The sequence below is a fragment of the Ovis canadensis genome, chromosome X, assembly GCF_042477335.2.
Source record: "Ovis canadensis isolate MfBH-ARS-UI-01 breed Bighorn chromosome X, ARS-UI_OviCan_v2, whole genome shotgun sequence".
Taxonomy (NCBI): domain Eukaryota; kingdom Metazoa; phylum Chordata; class Mammalia; order Artiodactyla; family Bovidae; genus Ovis; species Ovis canadensis.
The window spans coordinates 7,303,149-7,327,829 of record NC_091727.1 but is presented as its reverse complement, the minus strand read 5'-3'; positions in this window follow the sequence as shown (position 1 = coordinate 7,327,829).

The following is a 24,681-nucleotide window of genomic DNA, read 5'->3' as shown; positions in this document are numbered from 1 at the left end:
AGCAGAGCTGGAGCTCTGCCGTCCTGGAGGCGCACTCGGCTCCAGCCAAGTAGGGCTTGAGCCAAACGAGGCTGGGCTGCCTCTTCTTCCCTCGAGGAGGCTCGCCTCCCCGCCAGCTGTTCACTCGGCTTCCAGGTGGGGGCGCTCTGCGCCTCCTGCAGGGCTTGGCTCAGGGGCTGCTTGCCCTGAGCTGGGGCTGTGGGCGGGAGCCCAGGCACGCAGGGGCAGGCCCCAACCAGCTGCACACGTCTCTGCTGGGGAGGAGGGCGCTGGGAAGCTACGTGTGTGAAACAGCTGCTGGGCGCCCATGGAGTCAGCCTCCAGGTGTGCGTGGCTGCAGACCCCAGCCAGGGGCCCTGGGAACCTGGTGCACTCCGTGCGGCGCTGAGTCTGGGCGGCCAAGCAACCACTGGAGGAGCCCTGCACTAGCCCTTCCCTTCCTCGCACAGAGCTCTCCCTGCTGGAGCCCTTGGCAGTGTGCAAGCCACCGGCCCCTAAGCCCTCCCAAAGGACGCCTGGGGCCTAGGTGCAAAGGCAAGGCATGAGCGGAGCTGAGGCCAGGAGGGCGCCAGTGGCGTCTCCCAGCCTCGCGCAGCCTGCTCCTTCCTGGGCAGGAAGCCTAGCAGCGAGGCAAGTCTGGGCAAGGCTCGCCCAGGGCAGAGCAGCCTCGCGCCAGCAACTCTGCCAGATCGGGCCTCTGAGCAAAGCTGGAGCTCTGCCGTCCTCGAGGCGCACTCGGCTCCAGCCAAGTAGGGCTTGAGCCAAACGAGGCTGGGCTGCCTCTTCTTCCCTCGAGGAGGCTCGCCTCCCCGCCAGCTGTTCACTCGGCTTCCAGGTGGGGGCGCTCTGCGCCTCCTGCAGGTCTTGGCTCAGGGGCTGCTTGCCCTGAGCTGGGGCTGTGGGCGGGAGCCCAGGCACGCAGGGGCAGGCCCCAACCAGCTGCACACCTCTCTGCTGGGGAGGAGAGCGCTAGGGAAGCTACGTGTGTGAGTCAGCTGCTGGGCGCCCAGGGAGTCAGCCTCCGGGTGTGCGTGGCTGCAGACCCCAGCCAGGGGCCCTGGGAACCTGGTGCACTCCGTGCGGCGCTGAGTCTGGGCGGCCAAGCAACCACTGGAGGAGCCCTGCACTAGCCCTTCCCTTCCCTCACACAGAGCTCTCCCTGCTGGAGCCCTTGGCAGTGTGCAAGCAAGCGGACCCTAAGCCCTCCCCAAGGTCGCCTGGGGCCTAGGTGCAAAGGCAAGGCAGGAGCTGAGCTGAGGCCAGGAGGGCGCCAGTGGTGTCTCCCAGCCTCGCGCAGCCGGCTCCTTCCTGGGCAGAAAGCCTAGCAGCGAGGCAAGTCTGGGCAAGGCTCGCCCAGGGCAGAGCAGCCTCGCGCCAGCAACTCTGCCAGATCGGGCCTCTGAGCAGAGCTGGAGCTCTGCCGTCCTGGAGGCGCACTCGGCTCCAGCCAAGTAGGGCTTGAGCCAAACGAGGCTGGGCTGCCTCTTCTTCCCTCGAGGAGGCTCGCCTCCCCGCCAGCTGTTCACTCGGCTTCCAGGTGGGGGCGCTCTGCGCCTCCTGCAGGTCTTGGCTCAGGGGCTGCTTGCCCTGAGCTGGGGCTGTGGGCGGGAGACCAGGCACGCAGGGGCAGGCCCCAACCAGCTGCACACGTCTCTGCTGGGGAGGAGAGCGCTAGGGAAGCTACGTGTGTGAGGCAGCTGCTGGGCGCCCAGGGAGTCAGCCTCCAGGTGTGCGTGGCTGCAGCCCTCAGCCAGGGGCCCTGGGAACCTGGTGCACTCCGTGCGGCGCTGAGTCTCGGCGCCCAAGCAACCACTGGAGGAGCCCTGCACTAGCCCTTCCCTTCCTCGCACAGAGCTCTCCCTGCTGGAGCCCTTGGCAGTGTGCAAGCCACCGGCCTCTAAGCACTCCCAAAGGACGCCTGGGGCCGAGGTGCAAAGGCAAGGCAGGAGCGGAGCTGAGGCCAGGAAGGCGCCAGTGGCGTCTCCCAGCCTCGCGCAGCCGGCTCCTTCCAGGGCAGGAAGCCTCGCAGCGAGGCAAGTCTGGGCAAGGCTCGCCCAGGGCAGAGCAGCCTCGCGCCAGCAACTCTGCCAGATCGGGCCTCTGAGCAGAGCTGGAGCTCTGCCGTCCTGGAGGCGCACTCGGCTCCAGCCAAGTAGGGCTTGAGCCAAACGAGGCTGGGCTGCCTCTTCTTCTCTCGAGGAGGCTCGCCTCCCCGCCAGCTGTTCACTCGGCTTCCAGGTGGGGGCGCTCTGCGCCTCCTGCAGGGCTTGGCTCAGGGGCTGCTTGCCCTGAGCTGGGGCTGTGGGCGGGAGCCCAGGCACGCAGGGGCAGGCCCCAACCAGCTGCACACGTCTCTGCTGGGGAGGAGGGCGCTGGGAAGCTACGTGTGTGAAACAGCTGCTGGGCGCCCATGGAGTCAGCCTCCAGGTGTGCGTGGCTGCAGACCCCAGCCAGGGGCCCTGGGAACCTGGTGCACTCCGTGCGGCGCTGAGTCTGGGCGGCCAAGCAACCACTGGAGGAGCCCTGCACTAGCCCTTCCCTTCCCTCGCACAGAGCTCTCCCTGCTAGAGCCCTTGGCAGTGTGCAAGCCAGCGGACCCTAAGCCCTCCCCAAGGACGCCTCGGGCCTAGGTGCAAAGGCAAGGCAGGAGCGGAGCTGGGGCCAGGAAGGCGCCAGTGGCATCTCCCAGCCTCGCGCAGCCGGCTCCTTCCTGGGCAGGAAGCCTAGCAGCGAGGCAAGTCTGGGCAAGGCTCGCCCAGGGAAGAGCAGCCTCGCGCCAGCAACTCTGCCAGATCGGGCCTCTGAGCAGAGTTGGAGCTCTGCCGTCCTGGAGGCGCACTCGGCTCCAGCCAAGTAGGGCTTGAGCCAAACGAGGCTGGGCTACCTCTTCTTCCCTCGAGGAGGCTCGCCTCCCCGCCAGCTGTTCACTCGGCTTCCAGGTGGGGGCGCTCTGGGCCTCCTGCAGGTCTTGGCTCAGGGGCTGCTTGCCCTGAGCTGGGGCTGTGGGCGGAGCCCAGGCACGCAGGGGCAGGCCCCAACCAGCTGCACACCTCTCTGCTAGGGAGGAGAGCCCTAGGGAAGCTACGTGTGTGAGGCAGCTGCTGGGCGCCCAGGGAGTCAGCCTCCGGGTGTGCGTGGCTGCAGACCCCAGCCAGGGGCCCTGGGAACCTGGTGCACTCCGTGCGGCGCTGAGTCTGGGCGGCCAAGCAACCACTGGAGGAGCCCTGCACTAGCCCTTCCCTTCCTCGCACAGAGCTCTCCCTGCTGGAGCCCTTGGCAGTGTGCAAGCCACCGGCCTCTAAGCACTCCCAAAGGACGCCTGGGGCCGAGGTGCAAAGGCAAGGCAGGAGCGGAGCTGAGGCCAGGAAGGCGCCAGTGGCGTCTCCCAGCCTCGCGCAGCCGGCTCCTTCCTGGGCAGGAAGCCTAGCAGCGAGGCAAGTCTGGGCAAGGCTCGCCCAGGGCAGAGCAGCCTCGCGCCAGCAACTCTGCCAGATCGGGCCTCTGAGCAGAGCTGGAGCTCTGCCGTCCAGGAGGCGCACTCGGCTCCAGCCAAGTAGGGCTTGAGCCAAACGAGGCTGGGCTGCCTCTTCTTCCCTCGAGGAGGCTCGCCTCCCCGCCAGCTGTTCACTCGGCTTCCAGGTGGGGGCGCTCTGCGCCTCCTGCAGGGCTTGGCTCAGGGGCTGCTTGCCCTGAGCTGGGGCTGTGGGCGGGAGCCCAGGCACGCAGGGGCAGGCCCCAACCAGCTGCACACGTCTCTGCTGGGGAGGAGGGCGCTAGGGAAGCTACCTGTGTGAAACAGCTGCTGGGCGCCCATGGAGTCAGCCTCCAGGTGTGCGTGGCTGCAGACCCCAGCCAGGGGCCCTGGGAACCTGGTGCACTCCGTGCGGCGCTGAGTCTGGGCGGCCAAGCAACCACTGGAGGAGCCCTGCACTAGCCCTTCCCTTCCCTCGCACAGAGCTCTCCCTGCTGGAGCCCTTGGCAGTGTGCAAGCCAGCGGACCCTAAGCCCTCCCCAAGGACGCCTGGGGCCTAGGTGCAAAGGCAAGGCAGGAGCGGAGCTGAGGCCAGGAAGGCGCCAGTGGCGTCTCCCAGCCTCGCGCAGCCGGCTCCTTCCTGGGCAGGAAGCCTAGCAGCGAGGCAAGTCTGGGCAAGGCTCGCCCAGGGCAGAGCAGCCTCGCGCCAGCAACTCTGCCAGATCGGGCCTCTGAGCAGAGCTGGAGCTCTGCCGTCCTGGAGGCGCACTCGGCTCCAGCCAAGTAGGGCTTGGGCCAAACGAGGCTGGGCTGCCTCTTCTTCCCTCGAGGAGGCTCGCCTCCCCGCCAGCTGTTCACTCGGCTTCCAGGTGGGGGCGCTCTGCGCCTCCTGCAGGGCTTGGCTCAGGGGCTGCTTGCCCTGAGCTGGGGCTGTGGGCGGGAGCCCAGGCACGCAGGGGCAGGCCCCAACCAGCTGCACACGTCTCTGCTGGGGAGGAGAGCGCTAGGGAAGCTACGTGTGTGAGGCAGCTGCTGGGCGCCCAGGGAGTCAGCCTCCGGGTGTGCGTGGCTGCAGACCCCAGCCAGGGGCCCTGGGAACCTGGTGCACTCCGTGCGGCGCTGAGTCTGGGCGGCCAAGCAACCACTGGAGGAGCCCTGCACTAGCCCTTCCCTTCCTCGCACAGAACTCTCCCTGCTGGAGCCCTTGGCAGTGTGCAAGCCACCGGCCCCTAAGCCCTCCCAAAGGACGCCTGGGGCCGAGGTGCAAAGGCAAGGCAGGAGCGGAGCTGAGGCCAGGAAGGCGCCAGTGGCGTCTCCCAGCCTCGCGCAGCCTGCTCCTTCCTGGGCAGGAAGCCTAGCAGCGAGGCAAGTCTGGGCAAGGCTCGCCCAGGGCAGAGCAGCCTCGCGCCAGCAACTCTGCCAGATCGGGCCTCTGAGCAGAGCTGGAGCTCTGCCGTCCTGGAGGCGCACTCGGCTCCAGCCAAGTAGGGCTTGAGCCAAACGAGGCTGGGCTGCCTCTTCTTCCCTCGAGGAGGCTCGCCTCCCCGCCAGCTGTTCACTCGGCTTCCAGGTGGGGGCGCTCTGCGCCTCCTGCAGGGCTTGGCTCAGGGGCTGCTTGCCCTGAGCTGGGGCTGTGGGCGGGAGCCCAGGCACGCAGGGGCAGGCCCCAACCAGCTGCACACCTCTCTGCTGGGGAGGAGAGCGCTAGGGATGCTACGTGTGTGAGTCAGCTGCTGGGCATCCAGGGAGTCAGCCTCCAGGTGTGCGTGGCTGCAGACCCCAGCCAGGGGCCCTGGGAACCTGGTGCACTCCGTGCGGCGCTGAGTCTGGGCGGCCAAGCAACCACTGGAGGAGCCCTGCACTAGCCCTTCCCTTCCCTCGCACAGAGCTCTCCCTGCTGGAGCCCTTGGCAGTGTGCAAGCCAGCGGACCCTAAGCCCTCCCCAAGGACGCCTGGGGCCGAGGTGCAAAGGCAAGGCAGGAGCGGAGCTGAGGCCAGGAAGGCACCAGTGGTGTCTCCCAGCCTCGCGCAGCCGGCTCCTTCCTGGGCAGGAAGCCTAGCAGCGAGGCAAGTCTGGGCAAGGCTCGCCCAGGGCAGAGCAGCCTCGCGCCAGCAACTCTGCCAGATCGGGCCTCTGAGCAGAGCTGGAGCTCTGCCGTCCTGGAGGCGCACTCGGCTCCAGCCAAGTAGGGCTTGAGCCAAACGAGGCTGGGCTGCCTCTTCTTCCCTCGAGGAGGCTCGCCTCCCCGCCAGCTGTTCACTCGGCTTCCAGGTGGGGGCGCTCTGAGCCTCCTGCAGGTCTTGGCTCAGGGGCTGCTTGCCCTGAGCTGGGGCTGTGGGCGGGAGCCCAGGCACGCAGGGGCAGGCCCCAACCAGCTGCACACCTCTCTGCTGGGGAGGAGAGCGCTAGGGAAGCTACGTGTGTGAGTCAGCTGCTGGGCGCCCAGGGAGTCAGCCTCCAGGTGTGCGTGGCTGCAGACCCCAGCCAGGGGCCCTGGGAACCTGGTGCACTCCGTGCGGCGCTGAGTCTGGGCGGCCAAGCAACCACTGGAGGAGCCCTGCACTAGCCCTTCCCTTCCCTCGCACAGAGCTCTCTCTGCTGGAGCCCTTGGCAGTGTGCAAGCCAGCGGACCCTAAGCCCTCCCCAAGGACGCCTGGGACCTAGGTGCAAAGGCAAGGCAGGAGCGGAGCTGAGGCCAGGAAGGCGCCAGTGGCGTCTCCCAGCCTCGCGCAGCCGGCTCCTTCCTGGGCAGGAAGCCTAGCAGCGAGGCAAGTCTGGGCATCGCTCGCCCAGGGCAGAGCAGCCTCGGGCCAGCAACTCTGCCAGATCGGGCCTCTGAGCAGAGCTGGAGCTCTGCCGTCCAGGAGGCGCACTCGGCTCCAGCCAAGTAGGGCTTGAGCCAAACGAGGCTGGGCTGCCTCTTCTTCCCTCGAGGAGGCTCGCCTCCCCGCCAGCTGTTCACTCGGCTTCCAGGTGGGGGCGCTCTGCGCCTCCTGCAGGTCTTGGCTCAGGGGCTGCTTGCCCTGAGCTGGGGCTGTGGGCGGGAGCCCAGGCACGCAGGGGCAGGCCCCAACCAGCTGCACACGTCTCTGCTGGGGAGGAGGGCGCTAGGGAAGCTACGTGTGTGAAACAGCTGCTGGGCGCCCATGGAGTCAGCCTCCAGGTGTGCGTGGCTGCAGACCCCAGCCAGGGGCCCTGGGAACCTGGTGCACTCCGTGCGGCGCTGAGTCTGGGCGGCCAAGCAACCACTGGAGGAGCCCTGCACTAGCCCTTCCCTTCCTCGCACAGAGCTCTCCCTGCTGGAGCCCTTGGCAGTGTGCAAGCCACCGGCCCCTAAGCCCTCCCCAAGGACGCCTGGGGCCTAGGTGCAAAGGCAAGGCATGAGGGGAGCTGAGGCCAGGAGGGCGCCAGTGGCGTCTCCCAGCCTCGCGCAGCCTGCTCCTTCCTGGGCAGGAAGCCTAGCAGCGAGGCAAGTCTGGGCAAGGCTCGCCCAGGGCAGAGCAGCCTCGCGCCAGCAACTCTGCCAGATCGGGCCTCTGAGCAGAGCTGGAGCTCTGCCGTCCTGGAGGCGCACTCGGCTCCAGCCAAGTAGGGCTTGAGCCAAACGAGGCTGGGCTGCCTCTTCTTCCCTCGAGGAGGCTCGCCTCCCCGCCAGCTGTTCACTCGGCTTCCAGGTGGGGGCGCTCTGCGCCTCCTGCAGGTCTTGGCTCAGGGGCTGCTTGCCCTGAGCTGGGGCTGTGGGCGGGAGCCCAGGCACGCAGGGGCAGGCCCCAACCAGCTGCACACGTCTCTGCTGGGGAGGAGAGCGCTAGGGAAGCTGTGTGTGAGTCAGCTGCTAGGCGCCCAGGGAGTCAGCCTCCGGGTGTGCGTGGCTGCAGACCCCAGCCAGGGGCCCTGGGAACCTGGTGCACTCCGTGCGGCGCTGAGTCTGGGCGGCCAAGCAACCACTGGAGGAGCCCTGCACTAGCCCTTCCCTTCCCTCGCACAGAGCTCTCCCTGCTGGAGCCCTTGGCAGTGTGCCAGCCAGCGGACCCTAAGCCCTCCCCAAGGACGCCTCGGGCCTAGGTGCAAAGGCAAGGCAGGAGCGGAGCTGGGGCCAGGAAGGCGCCAGTGGCGTCTCCCAGCCTCGCGCAGCCGGCTCCTTCCTGGGCAGGAAGCCTAGCAGCGAGGCAAGTCGGGGCAAGGCTCGCCCAGGGCAGAGCAGCCTCGCGCCAGCAACTCTGCCAGATCGGGCCTCTGAGCAGAGCTGGAGCTCTGCCGTCCTGCAGGCGCACTCGGCTCCAGCCAAGTAGGGCTTGAGCCAAACGAGGCTGGGCTGCCTCTTCTTCCCTCGAGGAGGCTCGCCTCCCCGCCAGCTGTTCACTCGGCTTCCAGGTGGGGGCGCTCTGCGCCTCCTGCAGGTCTTGGCTCAGGGGCTGCTTGCCCTGAGCTGGGGCTGTGGGCGGGAGCCCAGGCACGCAGGGCCAGGCCCCAACCAGCTGCACACGTCTCTGCTGGGGAGGAGAGCGCTAGGGAAGCTACGTGTGTGAGTCAGCTGCTGGGCACCCAGGGAGTCAGCCTCCGGGTGTGCCGGGCTGCAGACCCCAGCCAGGGGCCCTGGGAACCTGGTGCACTCCGTGCGGCGCTGAGTCTGGGCGGCCAAGCAACCACTGGAGGAGCCCTGCACTAGCCCTTCCCTTCCTCGCACAGAGCTCTCCCTGCTGGAGCCCTTGGCAGTGTGGAAGCCACTGGCCCCTAAGCCCTCCCAAAGGTCGCCTGGGGCCTAGGTGCAAAGGCAAGGCAGGAGCGGAGCTGAGGCCAGGAGGGCGCCAGTGGTGTCTCCCAGCCTCGCGCAGCCTGCTCCTTCCTGGGCAGGAAGCCTAGCAGCGAGGCAAGTCTGGGCAAGGCTCGCCCAGGGCAGAGCAGCCTCGCGCCAGCAACTCTGCCAGATCGGGCCTCTGAGCAGAGCTGGAGCTCTGCCGTCCTGGAGGCGCACTCGGCTCCAGCCAAGTAGGGCTTGAGCCAAACGAGGCTGGGCTGCCTCTTCTTCCCTCGAGGAGGCTCGCCTCCCCGCCAGCTGTTCACTCGGCTTCCAGGTGGGGGCGCTCTGCGCCTCCTGCAGGTCTTGGCTCAGGGGCTGCTTGCCCTGAGCTGGGGCTGTGGGCGGGAGCCCAGGCACGCAGGGGCAAGCCCCAACCAGCTGCACACGTCTCTGCTGGGGAGGAGAGCGCTAGGGAAGCTACGTGTGTGAGGCAGCTGCTGGGCGCCCAGGGAGTCAGCCTCCAGGTGTGCGTGGCTGCAGACCCCAGCCAGGGGCCCTGGGAACCTGGTGCACTCCGTGCGGCGCTGAGTCTGGGCGGCCAAGCAACCACTGGAGGAGCCCTGCACTAGCCCTTCCCTTCCCTCACACAGAGCTCTCCCTGCTGGAGCCCTTGGCTGTGTGCAAGCCACCGGCCCCTAAGCCCTCCCAAAGGACGCCTGGGGCCTAGGTGCAAAGGCAAGGCAGGAGCGGAGCTGAGGCCAGGAAGGCGCCAGTGGCGTCTCCCAGCCTCGCGCAGCCGGCTCCTTCCTGGGCAGGAAGCCTAGCAGCGAGGCAAGTCTGGGCAAGGCTCGCCCAGGGCAGAGCAGCCTCGCGCCTGCAACTCTGCCAGATCGGGCCTCTGAGCAGAGCTGGAGCTCTGCCGTCCTGGAGGCGCACTCGGCTCCAGCCAAGTAGGGCTTGAGCCAAACGAGGCTGGGCTGCCTCTTCTTCCCTCGAGGAGGCTCGCCTCCCCGCCAGCTGTTCACTCGGCTTCCAGGTGGGGGCGCTCTGCGCCTCCTGCAGGTCTGGGCTCAGGGGCTGCTTGCCCTGAGCTGGGGCTGTGGGCGGGAGCCCAGGCACGCAGGGGCAGGCCCCAACCAGCTGCACACGTCTCTGCTGGGGAGGAGAGCGCTAGGGAAGCTACGTGTGTGAGGCAGCTGCTGGGCGCCCAGGGAGTCAGCCTCCGGGTGTGCGTGGCTGCAGACCCCAGCCAGGGGCCCTGGGAACCTGGTGCACTCCGTGCGGCGCTGAGTCTGGGCGGCCAAGCAACCACTGGAGGAGCCCTGCACTAGCCCTTCCCTTCCCTCGCACAGAGCTCTCCCTGCTGGAGCCCTTGGCAGTGTGCAAGCCACCGGCCCCTAAGCCCTCCCAAAGGACGCCTGGGGCCTAGGTGCAAAGGCAAGGCAGGAGCGGAGCTGAGGCCAGGAAGGCGCCAGTGGCGTCTCCCAGCCTCGCGCAGCCGGCTCCTTCCTGGGCAGGAAGCCTAGCAGCGAGGCAAGTCTGGGCAAGGCTCGCCCAGGGCAGAGCAGCCTCGCGCCAGCAACTCTGCCAGATCGGGCCTCTGAGCAGAGCTGGAGCTCTGCCGTCCTGGAGGCGCACTCGGCTCCAGCCAAGTAGGGCTTGAGCCAAACGAGGCTGGGCTGCCTCTTCTTCCCTCGAGGAGGCTCGCCTCCCCGCCAGCTGTTCACTTGGCTTCCAGGTGGGGGCGCTCTGCGCCTCCTGCAGGTCTTGGCTCAGGGGCTGCTTGCCCTGAGCTGGGGCTGTGGGCGGGAGCCCAGGCACACAGGGGCAGGCCCCAACCAGCTGCACACGTCTCTGCTGGGGAGGAGAGCGCTAGGGAAGCTCCGTGTGTGAGGTAGCTGCTGGGCACCCAGGGAGTCAGCCTCCGGGTGTGCATGGCTGCAGACCCCAGCCAGGGGCCCTGGGAACCTGGAGCACTCCGTGCGGCGCTGAGTCTGGGCGGCCAAGCAACCACTGGAGGAGCCCTGCACTAGCCCTTCCCTTCCTCGCACAGAGCTCTCCCTGCTGGAGCCCTTGGCAGTGTGGAAGCCACCGGCCCCTAAGCCCTCCCAAAGGTCGCCTGGGGCCTAGGTGCAAAGGCAAGGCAGGAGCGGAGCTGAGGCCAGGAGGGCGCCAGTGGTGTCTCCCAGCCTCGCGCAGCCGGCTCCTTCCTGGGCAGGAAGCCTAGCAGCGAGGCAAGTCTGGGCAAGGCTCGCCCAGGGCAGAGCAGCCTCGCGCCAGCAACTCTGCCAGATCGGGCCTCTGAGCAGAGCTGGAGCTCTGCCGTCCTGGAGGCACACTCGGCTCCAGCCAAGTAGGGCTTGAGCCAAACGAGGCTGGGCTGCCTCTTCTTCCCTCGAGGAGGCTCGCCTCCCCGCCAGCTGTTCACTCGGCTTCCAGGTGGGGGCGCTCTGCGCCTCCTGCAGGTCTTGGCTCAGGGGCTGCTTGCCCTGAGCTGGGGCTGTGGGCGGGAGCCCAGGCACGCAGGGGCAGGCCCCAACCAGCTGCACACGTCTCTGCTGGGGAGGAGAGCGCTAGGGAAGCTACGTGTGTGAGGCAGCTTCTGGGCGCCCATGGAGTCAGCCTCCAGGTGTGCGTGGCTGCAGACCCCAGCCAGGGGCCCTGGGAACCTGGTGCACTCCGTGCGGCGCTGAGTCTGGGCGGCCAAGCAACCACTGGAGGAGCCCTGCACTAGCCCTTCCCTTCCCTCACACAGAGCTCTCCCTGCTGGAGCCCTTGGCAGTGTGCAAGCAAGCGGACCCTAAGCCCTCCCCAAGGACGCCTAGGGCCTAGGTGCAAAGGCAAGGCAGGAGCGGAGCTGAGGCCAGGAGGGCGCCAGTGGTGTCTCCCAGCCTCGCGCAGCCTGCTCCTTCCTGGGCAGGAAGCCTAGCAGCGAGGCAAGTCTGGGCAAGGCTCGCCCAGGGCAGAGCAGCCTCGCGCCAGCAACTCTGCCAGATCGGGCCTCTGAGCAGAGCTGGAGCTCTGCCGTCCTGGAGGCGCACTCGGCTCCAGCCAAGTAGGGCTGGAGCCAAACGAGGCTGGGCTGCCTCTTCTTCCCTCGAGGAGGCTCGCCTCCCCGCCAGCTGTTCACTCGGCTTCCAGGTGGGGGCGCTCTGCGCCTCCTGCAGGTCTTGGCTCAGGGGCTGCTTGCCCTGAGCTGGGGCTGTGGGCGGGAGCCCAGGCACGCAGGGGCAGGCCCCAACCAGCTGCACACGTCTCTGCTGGGGAGGAGAGCGCTAGGGAAGCTACGTGTGTGAGGCAGCTGCTGGGCGCCCAGGGAGTCAGCCTCCGGGTGTGCGTGGCTGCAGACCCCAGCCAGGGGCCCTGGGAACCTGGTGCACTCCGTGCGGCGCTGAGTCTGGGCGGCCAAGCAACCACTGGAGGAGCCCTGCACTAGCCCTTCCCTTCCTCGCACAGAGCTCTCCCTGCTGGAGCCCTTGTCAGTGTGCAAGCCAGGGGACCCTAAGCCCTCCCCAAGGACGCCTGGGGCCTAGGTGCAAAGGCAAGGCAGGAGCGGAGCTGAGGCCAGGAAGGCGCCAGTGGCGTCTCCCAGCCTCGCGCAGCCGGCTCCTTCCTGGGCAGGAAGCCTAGCAGCGAGGCAAGTCTGGGCAAGGCTCGCCCAGGGCAGAGCAGCCTCGCGCCTGCAACTCTGCCAGATCGGGCCTCTGAGCAGAGCTGGAGCTCTGCCGTCCTGGAGGCGCACTCCGCTCCAGCCAAGTAGGGCTTGGCCAAACGAGGCTGGGCTGCCTCTTCTTCCCTCGAGGAGGCTCGCCTCCCCGCCAGCTGTTCTTTCGGATTCCAGGTGGGGGCGCTCTGCGCCTCCTGCAGGGCTTGGCTCAGGGGCTGCTTGCCCTGAGCTGGGGCTGTGGGCGGGAGCCCAGGCACGCAGGGGCAGGCCCCAACCAGCTGCACACGTCTCTGCTGGGGAGGAGAGCGCTAGGGAAGCTACGTGTGTGAGGCAGCTGCTGGGCGCCCAGGGAGTCAGCCTCCGGGTGTGCGTGGCTGCAGACCCCAGCCAGGGGCCCTGGGAACCTGGTGCACTCCGTGCGGCGCTGAGTCTGGGCGGCCAAGCAACCACTGGAGGAGCGCTGCACTAGCCCTTCCCTTCCCTCGCACAGAGCTCTCCCTGCTGGAGCCCTAGGCAGTGTGCAAGCCAGCGGACCCTAAGCCCTCCCCAAGGACGCCTGGGGCCAAGGTGCAAAGGCAAGGCAGGAGCGGAGCTGAGGCCAGGAAGGCGCCAGTTGCGTCTCCCAGCCTCGCGCAGCCTGCTCCTTCCTGGGCAGGAAGCCTAGCAGTGAGCCAAGTCTGGGCAAGGCTCGCCCAGGGCAGAGCAGCCTCGCGCCAGCAACTCTGCCAGATCGGGCCTCTGAGCATAGCTGGAGCTCTGCCGTCCTGGAGGCGCACTCGGCTCCAGCCAAGTAGGGCTTGAGCCAAACGAGGCTGGGCTGCCTCTTCTTCCCTCGAGGAGGCTCGCCTCCCCGCCAGCTGTTCACTCGGCTTCCAGGTGGGGGCGCTCTGCGCCTCCTGCAGGGCTTGGATCAGGGGCAGCTTGCCCTGAGCTGGGGCTGTGGGCGGGAGCCCAGGCACGCAGGGGCAGGCCCCAACCAGCTGCACACGTCTCTGCTGGGGAGGAGGGCACTAGGGAAGCTACCTGTGTGAAACAGCTGCTGGGAGCCCAAGGAGTCAGCCTCCAGGTGTGCGTGGCTGCAGACCCCAGCCAGGGGCCCTGGGAACCTGGTGCACTCCGTGCGGCGCTGAGTCTGGGCGGCCAAGCAACCACTGGAGGAGCCCTGCACTAGCCCTTCCCTTCCCTCGCACAGAGCTCTCCCTGCTGGAGCCCTTGGCAGTGTGCAAGCCAGCGGACCCTAAGCCCTCCCCAAGGACGCCTCGGGCCTAGGTGCAAAGGCAAGGCAGGAGCGGAGCTGGGGCCAGGAAGGCGCCAGTGGCGTCTCCCAGCCTCGCGCAGCCGGCTCCTTCCTGGGCAGGAAGCCTAGCAGCGAGGCAAGTCTGGGCAAGGCTCGCCCAGGGCAGAGCAGCTTCGCGCCAGCAACTCTGCCAGATCGGGCCTCTGAGCAGAGCTGGAGCTCTGCCGTCCTGGAGGCGCACTCGGCTCCAGCCAAGTAGGGCTTGAGCCAAACGAGGCTGGGCTGCCTCTTCTTCGCTCGAGGAGGCTTGCCTCCCCGCCAGCTGTTCACTCGGCTTCCAGGTGGGGGCGCTCTGCGCCTCCTGCAGGTCTTGGCTCAGGGGCTGCTTGCCCTGAGCTGGGGCTGTGGGCGGGAGCCCAGGCACGCAGGGGCAGGCCCCAACCAGCTGCACACGTCTCTGCTGGGGAGGAGAGCGCTAGGGAAGCTACGTGTGTGAGTCAGCTGCTGGGCGCCCAGGGAGTCAGCCTCCGGGTGTGCGTGGCTGCAGACCCCAGCCAGGGGCCCTGGGAACCTGGTGCACTCCGTGCGGCGCTGAGTCTGGGCGGCCAAGCAACCACTGGAGGAGCCCTGCACTAGCCCTTCCCTTCCTCGCACAGAGCTCTCCCTGCTGGAGCCCTTGGCAGTGTGCAAGCCAGCGGACCCTAAGCCCTCCCCAAGGACGCCTGGGGCCGAGGTGCAAAGGCAAGGCAGTAGCGGAGCTGAGGCCAGGAAGGCGCCAGTGGCGTCTCCCAGCCTCGCGCAGCCGGCTCCTTCCTGGGCAGGAAGCCTAGCAGCGAGGCAAGTCTGGGCAAGGCTCGCCCAGGGCAGAGCAGCCTCGCGCCAGCAACTCTGCCAGATCGGGCCTCTGAGCAGAGCTGGAGCTCTGCCGTCCAGGAGGCGCACTCGGCTCCAGCCAAGTAGGGCTTGAGCCAAACGAGGCTGGGCTGCCTCTTCTTCCCTCGAGGAGGCTCGCCTCCCCGCCAGCTGTTCACTCGGCTTCCAGGTGGGGGCGCTCTGCGCCTCCTGCAGGGCTTTGCTCAGGGGCAGCTTGCCCTGAGCTGGGGCTGTGGGCGGGAGCCCAGGCACGCAGGGGCAGGCCCCAACCAGCTGCACACGTCTCTGCTGGGGAGGAGGGCGCCTGGGAAGCTACCTGTGTGAAACAGCTGCTGGGTGCCCAGGGAGTCAGCCTCCAGGTGTGCGTGGCTGCAGACCCCAGCCAGGGGCCCTGGGAACCTGGTGCACTCCGTGCGGCGCTGAGTCTGGGCGGCCAAGCAACCACTGGAGGAGCCCTGCACTAGCCCTTCCCTTCCCTCGCACAGAGCTCTCCCTGCTGGAGCCCTTGGCAGTGTGCAAGCCAGCGGACCCTAAGCCCTCCCCAAGGACGCCTGGGGCCTAGGTGCAAAGGCAAGGCAGGAGCGGAGCTGAGGCCAGGAAGGCGCCAGTGGCGTCTCCCAGCCTCGCGCAGCCGGCTCCTTCCTGGGCAGGAAGCCTAGCAGCGAGGCAAGTCTGGGCAAGGCTCGCCCAGGGCAGAGCAGCCTCGCGCCAGCAACTCTGCCAGATCGGGCCTCTGAGCAGAGCTGGAGCTCTGCCGTCCTGGAGGCGCACTCCGCTCCAGCCAAGTAGGGCTTGAGCCAAACGAGGCTGGGCTGCCTCTTCTTCCCTCGAGGAGGCTCGCCTCCCCGCCAGCTGTTCACTCGGCTTCCAGGTGGGGGCGCTCTGCGCCTCCTGCAGGTCTTGGCTCAGGGGCTGCTTGCCCTGAGCTGGGGCTGTGGGCGGGAGCCCAGGCACGCAGGGGCAGGCCCCAACCAGCTGCACACGTCTCTGCTGGGGAGGAGAGCGCTAGGGAAGCTACGTGTGTGAGGCAGCTGCTGGGCGCCCAGGGAGTCAGCCTCCGGGTGTGTGTGGCTGCAGACCCCAGCCAGGGGCCCTGGGAACCTGGTGCACTCCGTGCGGCGCTGAGTCTGGGCGGCCAAGCAACCACTGGAGGAGCCCTGCACTAGCCCTTCCCTTCCTCGCACAGAGCTCTCCCTGCTGGAGCCCTTGGCAGTGTGCAAGCCACCGGCCCCTAAGCCCTCCCAAAGGACGCCTGGGGCCGAGGTGCAAAGGCAAGGCAGGAGCGGAGCTGAGGCCAGGAAGGCGCCAGTGGCGTCTCCCAGCCTCGCGCAGCCTGCTCCTTCCTGGGCAGGAAGCCTAGCAGCGAGGCAAGTCTGGGCAAGGCTCGCCCAGGGCAGAGCAGCCTCGCGCCAGCAACTCTGCCAGATCGGGCCTCTGAGCAGAGCTGGATCTGTGCCGTCCTGGAGGCGCACTCGGCTCCAGCCAAGTAGGGCTTGAGCCAAACGAGACTGGGCTGCCTCTTCTTCCCTCGAGGAGGCTCGCCTCCCCGCCAGCTGTTCACTCGGCTTCCAGGTGGGGGCGCTCTGCGCCTCCTGCAGGTCTTGGCTCAGGGGCTGCTTGCCCTGAGCTGGGGCTGTGGGCGGGAGCCCAGGCACGCAGGGGCAGGCCCCAACCAGCTGCACACGTCTCTGCTGGGGAGGAGGGCGCTAGGGAAGCTACGTGTTTGAAACAGCTGCTGGGCGCCCATGGAGTCAGCCTCCAGGTGTGCGTGGCTGCAGACCCCAGCCAGGGGCCCTGGGAACCTGGTGCACTCCGTGCGGCGCTGAGTCTGGGCGGCCAAGCAACCACTGGAGGAGCCCTGCACTAGCCCTTCCCTTCCCTCGCACAGAGCTCTCCCTGCTGGAGCCCTTGGCAGTGTGCAAGCCAGCGGACCCTAAGCCCTCCCCAAGGACGCCTGGGGCCTAGGTGCAAAGGCAAGGCAGGAGCGGAGCTGAGGCCAGGAAGGCGCCAGTGGCGTCTCCCAGGCTCGCGCAGCCGGCTCCTTCCTGGGCAGGAAGCCTAGCAGCAAGGCAAGTCTGGGCAAGGCTCGCCCAGGGCAGAGCAGCCTCGCGCCAGCAACTCTGCCAGATCGGGCCTCTGAGCATAGCTGGAGCTCTGCCGTCCTGGAGGCGCACTCGGCTCCAGCCAAGTAGGGCTTGAGCCAAACGAGGCTGGGCTGCCTCTTCTTCCCTCGAGGAGGCTCGCCTCCCCGCCAGCTGTTCACTCGGCTTCCAGGTGGGGGCGCTCTGCGCCTCCTGCAGGGCTTGGCTCAGGGGCTGCTTGCCCTGAGCTGGGGCTGTGGGCGGGAGCCCAGGCACGCAGGGGCAGGCCCCAACCAGCTGCACACGTCTCTGCTGGGGAGGAGAGCGCTAGGGAAGCTACGTGTGTGAGTCAGCTGCTGGGCGCCCAGGGAGTCAGCCTCCGGGTGTGCGTGGCTGCAGACCCCAGCCAGGGGCCCTGGGAACCTGGTGCACTCCGTGCGGCGCTGAATCTGGGCGGCCAAGCAACCACTGGAGGAGCCCTGCACTAGCCCTTCCCTTCCCTCGCACAGAGCTCTCCCTGCTGGAGCCCTTGGCAGTGTGCAAGCCAGCGGACCCTAAGCCCTCCCCAAGGACGCCTGGGGCCGAGGTGCAAAGGCAAGGCAGGAGCGGAGCTGAGGCCAGGAAGGCGCCAGTGGCGTCTCCCAGCCTCGCGCAGCCGGCTCCTTCCCGGGCAGGAAGCCTAGCAGCGAGGCAAGTCTGGGCAAGGCTCGCCCAGGGCAGAGCAGCCTCGCGCCAGCAACTCTGCCAGATCGGGCCTCTGAGCAGAGCTGGAGCTCTGCCGTCCTGGAGGCGCACTCGGCTCCAGCCAAGTAGGGCTTGAGCCAAACGACGCTGGGCTACCTCTTCTTCCCTCGAGGAGGCTCGCCTCCCCGCCAGCTGTTCACTCGGCTTCCAGGTGGGGGCGCTCTGGGCCTCCTGCAGGTCTTGGCTCAGGGGCTGCTTGCCCTGAGCTGGGGCTGTGGGCGGAGCCCAGGCACGCAGGGGCAGGCCCCAACCAGCTGCACACCTCTCTGCTGGGGAGGAGAGCGCTAGGGAAGCTACGTGTGTGAGGCAGCTGCTGGGTGCCCAGGGAGTCAGCCTCCGGGTGTGCGTGGCTACAGACCCCAGCCAGGGGCCCTGGGAACCTGGTGCACTCCGTGCGGCGCTGAGTCTGGGCGGCCAAGCAACCACTGGAGGAGCCCTGCACTAGCCCTTCCCTTCCCTCACACAGAGCTCTCCCTGCTGGAGCCCTTGGCAGTGTGCAAGCCAGCGGACCCTAAGCCCTCCCCAAGGACGCCTCGGGCCTAGGTGCCAAGGCAAGTCAGGAGCGGAGCTGGGGCCAGGAAGGCGCCAGTGGCGTCTCCCAGCCTCGCGCAGCCGGCTCCTTCCTGGGCAGGAAGCCTAGCAGCGAGGCAAGTCTGGGCAAGGCTCGCCCAGGGCAGAGCAGCCTCGCGCCAGCAACTCTGCCAGATCTGGCCTCTAAGCAGAGCTGGAGCTCTGCCGTCCTGGAGGCGCACTCGGCTCCAGCCAAGTAGGGCTTGAGCCAAACGAGGCTGGGCTGCCTCTTCTTCCCTCGAGTAGGCTCGCCTCCCCGCCAGCTGTTCACTCGGCTTCCAGGTGGGGGCGCTCTGCGCCTCCTGCAGGTCTTGGCTCAGGGGCTGCTTGCCCTGAGCTGGGGCTGTGGGCGGGAGCCCAGGCACGCAGGGGCAGGCCCCAACCAGCTGCACACGTCTCTGCTGGGTAGGAGAGCGCTAGGGAAGCTACGTGTGTGAGTCAGCTGCTGGGCGCCCAGGGAGTCAGCCTCCGGGTGTGCGTGGCTGCAGACCCCAGCCAGGGGCCCTGGGAACCTGGTGCACTCCGTGCGGCGCTGAGTCTGGGCGGCCAAGCAACCACTGGAGGAGCCCTGCACTAGCCCTTCCCTTCCTCGCACAGAGCTCTCCCTGCTGGAGCCCTTGGCAGTGTGCAAGCCACCGGCCCCTAAGCCCTCCCCAAGGACGCCTGGGGCCTAGGTGCAAAGGCATGGCAGGAGCGGAGCTGAGGCCAGGAAGGCGCCAGTGGCGTCTCCCAGCCTCGCGCAGCCGGCTCCTTCCTGGGCAGGAAGCCTAGCAGCGAGGCAAGTCTGGGCAAGGCTCGCCCAGGGCAGAGCAGCCTCGCGCCAGCAACTCTGCCAGATCGGGCCTCTGAGCAGAGCTGGAGCTCTGCCGTCCTGGAGGCGCACTCGGCTCCAGCCAAGTAGGGCTTGAGCCAAACGAGGCTGGGCTGCCTCTTCTTCCCTCGAGGAGGCTCGCCTCCCCGCCAGCTGTTCACTCGGCTTCCAGGTGGGGGCGCTCTGGGCCTCCTGCAGGTCTTGGCTCAGGGGCTGCTTGCCCTGAGCTGGGGCTGTGGGTGGGAGCCCAGGCACGCAGGGGCAGGCCCCAACCAGCTGCACACGTCTCTGCTGGGGAGGAGAGCGCTAGGGAAGCTACGTGTGTGAGGCAGCTGCTGGGTGCCCAGGGAGTCAGCCTCCGGGTGTGCGTGGCTGCAGACCCCAGCAAGGGGCCCTGGGAACCTGGTGCACTCCGTGCGGCGCTGAGTCTGTGCGGCCAAGCAACCACTGGAGGAGCCCTGCACTAGCCCTTCCCTTCCCTCACACAGAGCTCTCCCTGCTGGAGCCCTTGGCAGTGTGCAAGCAAGCGGACCCTAAGCCCTCCCCAAGGACGCCTGGGGCCTAGGTGCCAAGGCAAGGCAGGAGCGGAGCTGAGGCCAGGAGGGCGCCAGTGGTGTCTCCCAGCCTTGCGCATCCTGCTCCTTCCTGGGCAGGAAGCCTAGCAGCGAGGCAAGTCTGGGCAAGGCTCGCCCAGGGCAGAGCAGCCTCGCGCCAGCAACTCTGCCAGATCGGGCCTCTGAGCAGAGCTGGAGCTCTGCCGTCCTGGAGGCGCACTCGGCTCCAGCCAAGTAGGGCTTGAGCCAAACGAGGCTGGGCTGCCTCTTCTTCCCTCGAGGAGGCTCGCCTCCCCGCCAGCTGTTCACTCGTCTTCCAGGTGGGGGCGCTCTGCGCCTCCTGCAGGTCTTGGCTCAGGGGCTGCTTGCCCTGAGCTGGGGCTGTGGGCGGGAGCCCAGGCACGCAGGGGCAGGCCCCAACCAGCTGCACACGTCTCTACTGGGGAGGAGAGCGCTAGGGAAGCTACGTGTGTGAGGCAGCTGCTGGGCGCCCAGGGAGTCAGCCTCCGGGTGTGCGTGGCTGCAGACCCCAGCCAGGGGCCCTGGGAACCTGGTGCACTCCGTGCGGCGCTGAGTCTGGGCGGCCAAGCAACCACTGGAGGAGCCCTGCACTAGCCCTTCCCTTCCTCGCACAGAGCTCTCCCTGCTGGAGCCCTTGGCAGTGTGCAAGCCAGGTGACCCTAAGCCCTCCCCAAGGACGCCTGGGGCCTAGGTGCAAAGGCAAGGCAGGAGCGGAGCTGAGGCCAGGAAGGCGCCAGTGGCGTCTCCCAGCCTCGCGCAGCCGGCTCCTTCCTGGGCAGGAAGCCTAGCAGCGAGGCAAGTCTGGGCAAGGCTCGCCCAGGGCAGAGCAGCCTCGCGCCTGCAACTCTGCCAGATCGGGCCTCTGAGCAGAGCTGGAGCTCTGCCGTCCTGGAGGCGCACTCCGCTCCAGCCAAGTAGGGCTTGGCCAAACGAGGCTGGGCTGCCTCTTCTTCCCTCGAGGAGGCTCGCCTCCCCGCCAGCTGTTCTTTCGGATTCCAGGTGGGGGCGCTCTGCGCCTCCTGCAGGTCTTGGCTCAGGGGCTGCTTGCCCTGAGCTGGGGCTGAGGGCGGGAGCCCAGGCACGCAGGGGCAGGCCCCAACCAGCTGCACACGTCTCTGCTGGGGAGGAGAGCGCTAGGGAAGCTACGTGTGTGAGGCAGCTGCTGGGCGCCCAGGGAGTCAGCCTCCGGGTGTGCGTGGCTGCAGACCCCAGCCAGGGGCCCTGGGAACCTGGTGCACTCCGTGCAGCGCTGAGTCTGGGCGGCCAAGCAACCACTGGAGGAGCCCTGCACTAGCCCTTCCCTTCCCTCGCACAGAGCTCTCCCTGCTGGAGCCCTTGGCAGTGTGCAAGCCAGCGGACCCTAAGCCGTCCCCAAGGACGCCTCGGGCCTAGGTGCAAAGGCAAGGCAGGAGCGGAGCTGAGGCCAGGAAGGCGCCAGTGGCGTCTCCCAGCCTCGCGCAGCCGGCTCCTTCCTGGGCAGGAAGCCTAGCAGCGAGGCAAGTCTGGGCAAGGCTCGCCCAGGGCAGAGCAGCCTCGCGCCAGCAACTCTGCCAGATCGGGCCTCTGAGCAGAGCTGGAGCTCTGCCGTCCTGGAGGCGCACTCGGCTCCAGCCAAGTAGGGCTTGAGCCAAACGAGGCTGGGCTGCCTCTTCTTCCCTCGAGGAGGCTCGCCTCCCCGCCAGCTGTTCACTCGGCTTCCACGTGGGGGCGCTCTGCGCCTCCTGCAGGTCTTGGCTCAGGGGCTGCTTGCCCTGAGCTGGGGCTGTGGGCGGGAGCCCAGGCACGCAGGGGCAGGCCCCAACCAGCTGCACACGTCTCTGCTGGGGAGGAGAGCGCTAGGGAAGCTATGTGTGTGAGGCAGCTGCTGGGTGCCCAGGGAGTCAGCCTCCGGGTGTGCGTGGCTGCAGACCCCAGCCAGGGGCCCTGGGAACCTGGTGCACTCCGTGCGGCGCTGAGTCTGGGCGGCCAAGCAACCACTGGAGGAGCCCTGCACTAGCCCTTCCCTTCCCTCGCACAGAGCTCTCCCTGCTGGAGCCCTTGGCAGTGTGCAAGCCACCGGCCCCTAAGCCCTCCCCAAGGACGCCTGGGGCCTAGGTGCAAAGGCAAGGCAGGAGCGGAGCTGAGGCCAGGAAGGCCCCACTGGCGTCTCCCAGCCTCGTGCAGCCGGCTCCTTCCTGGGCAGGAAGCCTAGCAGCGAGGCAAGTCTGGGCAAGGCTCGCTCAGGGCAGAGCAGCCTCGCGCCAGCAACTCTGCCAGATCGGGCCTCTGAGCAGGGCTGGAGCTCTGCCGTCCTGGAGGCGCATTCGGCTCCAGCCAAGTAGGGCTTGAGCCAAACGAGGCTGGGCTGCCTCTTCTTCCCTCGAGGAGGCTCGCCTCCCCGCCAGCTGTTCACTCGGCTTCCAGGTGGGGGCGCTCTGCGCCTCCTGCAGGTCTTGGCTCAGGGGCTGCTTGCCCTGAGCTGGGGCTGTGGGCGGGAGCCCAGGCACGCAGGGGCAGGCCCCAACCAGCTGCACACGTCTCTGCTGGGGAGGAGAGCGCTAGGGAAGCTACGTGTGTGAGGCAGCTGCAGGGCGCCCAGGGAGTCAGCCTCCGGGGGTGCGTGGCTGCAGACCGCAGCCAGGGGCCCTGGGAACCTGGTGCACTCGGTGCGGGGCTGAGTCTGGGCGGCCAAGCAAGCACTGGAGGAGCCCTGCACTAGCCCTTCCCTTCCTCGCACAGAGCTCTACCTGCTGGAGCCCTTGGCAGTGTGGCAGCAACCGGCCCCTAAGCCCTCCCCAAGGACGCCTTGGGCCTAGGTGCAAAGGCAAGGCAGGAGCGGAGCTGAGGCCAGTAAGGCGACAGTGGCGTCTCCCAGCCTCGCGCAGCCTGCTCCTTCCTGGGCAGGAAGCCTAGCAGCGAGGCAAGTCTGGGCAAGGCTCGCCCAGGGCAGAGCAGCCTCGCGCCAGCAACTCTGCCAGATCAGGCCTCTGAGCAGAGCTGGAGCTCTGCCGTCCTGGAGGCGCACTCGGCTCCAGCCAAGTAGGGCTTGAGCCAAACTAGGCTGGGCTGCCTCTTCTTCCCTCGAGGAGGCTCGCCTCCCCGCCAGCTGTTCACTCGTCTTCCAGGTGGGGGCGCTCTGCGCCTCCTGCAGGTCTTGGCTCAGGGGCTGCTTGCCCTGAGCTGGGGCTGTGGGCGGGAGCCCAGGCACGCAGGGGCAGGCCCCAACCAGCTGCACACGTCTCTGCTGGGGAGGAGAGCGCTAGGGAAGCTACGTGTGTGAGGCAGCTGCTGTGCGCCCAGGGAGTCAGCCTCCGGTTGTGCGTGGCTGCAGACCCCAGCCAGGGGTCCTGGGAACCTGGTGCACTCCGTGCTGCGCTGAGTCTGGGCGGCCAAGCAACCACTGAAGGAGCCCTGCACTAGCCCTTCCCTTCCCTCGCACGGAGCTCTCCCTGCTGGAGCCCTTTGCAGTGTGCAAGCCAGCGGACCCTAAGCCCTCCCAAAGGACGCCTGGGGCCTAGGTGCAAAGGCAAGGCAGGAGCAGAGCTGAGGCCAGGAAGGCGCCAGTGGCGTCTCCCAGCCTCGCACAGCCGGCTCCTTCCTGGGCAGGAAGCCTAGCAGAGAGGCAAGTCTGGGCAAGGCTCGCCCAGGGCAGAGCAGCCTCGCGCCAGCAACTCTGCCAGATCGGGCCTCTGAGCAGAGCTGGAGCTCTGCCGTCCTGGAGGCGCACTCGGCTCCAGCCAAGTAGGGCTTGAGCCAAACGAGGCTGGGCTGCCTCTTCTTCCCTAGAGGAGGCTCGCCTCCCCGCCAGCTGTTCACTCGGCTTCCAGGTGGGGGCGCTCTTCGCCTCCTGCAGGGCTTGGCTCAGGGGCTGCTCGCCCTGAGCTGGGGCTGTGGGCGGGAGCCCAGGCACGCAGGGGCAGGCCCCAACCAGCTGCACACGTCTCTGCTGGGGAGGAGAGCGCTAGGGAAGCTACGTGTGTGAGGCAGCTGCTGGGTGCCCAGGGAGTCAGCCTCCGGGTGTGCGTGGCTGCAGACCCCAGCCAGGGGCCCTGGGAACCTGGTGCACTCCGTGCGGCGCTGAGTCTGGGCGGCCAAGCAACCACTGGAGGAGCCCTGCACTAGCCCTTCCCTTCCCTCGCACAGAGCTCTCCCTGCTGGAGCCCTTGGCAGTGTGCAAGCCACCGGCCCCTAAGCCCTCCCAAAGGACGCCTGGGGCCTAGGTGCAAAGGCAAGGCAGGAGCGGAGCTGAGGCCAGGAAGGCGCCAGTGGCGTCTCCCAGCCTCGCGCAGCCGGCTCCTTCCTGGGCAGGAAGCCTAGCAGCGAGGCAAGTCTGGGCAAGGCTCGCTCAGGGCAGAGCAGCCTCGCGCCAGCAACTCTGCCAGATCGGGCCTCTGAGCAGAGCTGGAGCTCTGCCGTCCTGGAGGCGCACTCGGCTCCAGCCAAGTAGGGCTTGAGCCAAACGAGGCTGGGCTGCCTCTTCTTCCCTCGAGGAGGCTCGCCTCCCCGCCAGCTGTTCACTCGGCTTCCAGGTGGGGGCGCTCTGCGCCTCCTGCAGGTCTTGGCTCAGGGGCTGCTTGCCCTGAGCTGGGGCTGTGGGCGGGAGCCCAGGCACGCAGGGGCAGGCCCCAACCAACTGCACACGTCTCTACTGGGGAGGAGAGCGCTAGGGAAGCTACGTGTGTGAGGCAGCTGCTGGGCGCCCAGGGAGTCAGCCTCCGGGTGTGCGTGGCTGCAGACCGCAGCCAGGGGCCCTGGGAACCTGGTGCACTCCGTGCGGCGCTGAGTCTGGGCGGCCAAGCAACCACTGGAGGAGCCCTGCACTAGCCCTTCCCTTCCTCGCACAGAGCTCTCCCTGCTGGAGCCCTTGGCAGTATGGCAGCAACCGGCCCCTAAGCCCTCCCCAAGGACGCCTTGGGCCTAGGTGCAAAGGCAAGGCAGGAGCGGAGCTGAGGCCAGGAAGGCGCCAGTGGCGTCTCCCAGCCTCGCGCAGCCGGCTCCTTCCTGGGCAGGAAGCCTAGCAGCGAGGCAAGTCTGGGCAAGGCTTGCCCAGGGCAGAGCAGCCTCGCGCCAGCAACTCTGCCAGATCGGGCCTCTGAGCAGAGCTGGAGCTCTGCCGTCCTGGAGGGGCACTCGGCTCCAGCCAAGTAGGGCTTGAGCCAAACGAGGCTGGGCTGCCTCTTCTTCCCTCGAGGAGGCTCGCCTCCCCGCCAGCTGTTCACTCGGCTTCCAGGTGGGGGCGCTCTGCACCTCCTGAAGGGCTTGGCTCAGGGGCTGCTTGCCCTGAGCTGGGGCTGTGGGCGGGAGCCCAGGCACGCAGGGGCAGGCCCCAACCAGCTGCACACCTCTCTGCTGGGGAGGAGAGCGCTAGGGAAGCTACGTGTGTGAGGCAGCTGCTGGGTGCCCAGGGAGTCAGCCTCCGGGTGTGCGTGGCTGCAGACCCCAGCCAGGGGCCCTGGGAACCTGGTGCACTCCGTGCGGCGCTGAGTCTGGGCGGCCAAGCAACCACTGGAGGAGCCCTGCACTAGCCCTTCCCTTCCTCGCACAGAGCTCTCCCTGCTGGAGCCCTTGGCAGTGTGGCAGCAACCGGCCCCTAAGCCCTCCCCAAGGACGACTTGGGCCTAGGTGCAAAGGCAAGGCAGGAGCGGAGCTGAGGCCAGGAAGGCGCCAGTGGCGTCTCCCAGCCTCGCGCAGCCTGCTCCTTCCTGGGCAGGAAGCCTAGCAGCGAGGAAAGTCTGGGCAAGGCTCGCCCAGGGCAGAGCAGCCTCGCGCCAGCAACTCTGCCAGATCGGGCCTCTGAGCAGAGCTGGAGCTCTGCCGTCCTGGAGGCGCACTCGGCTCCAGCCAAGTAGGGCTTGAGCCAAACGAGGCTGGGCTGCCTCTTCTTCCCTCGAGGAGGCTCGCCTCCCCGCCAGCTGTTCACTCGGCTTCCA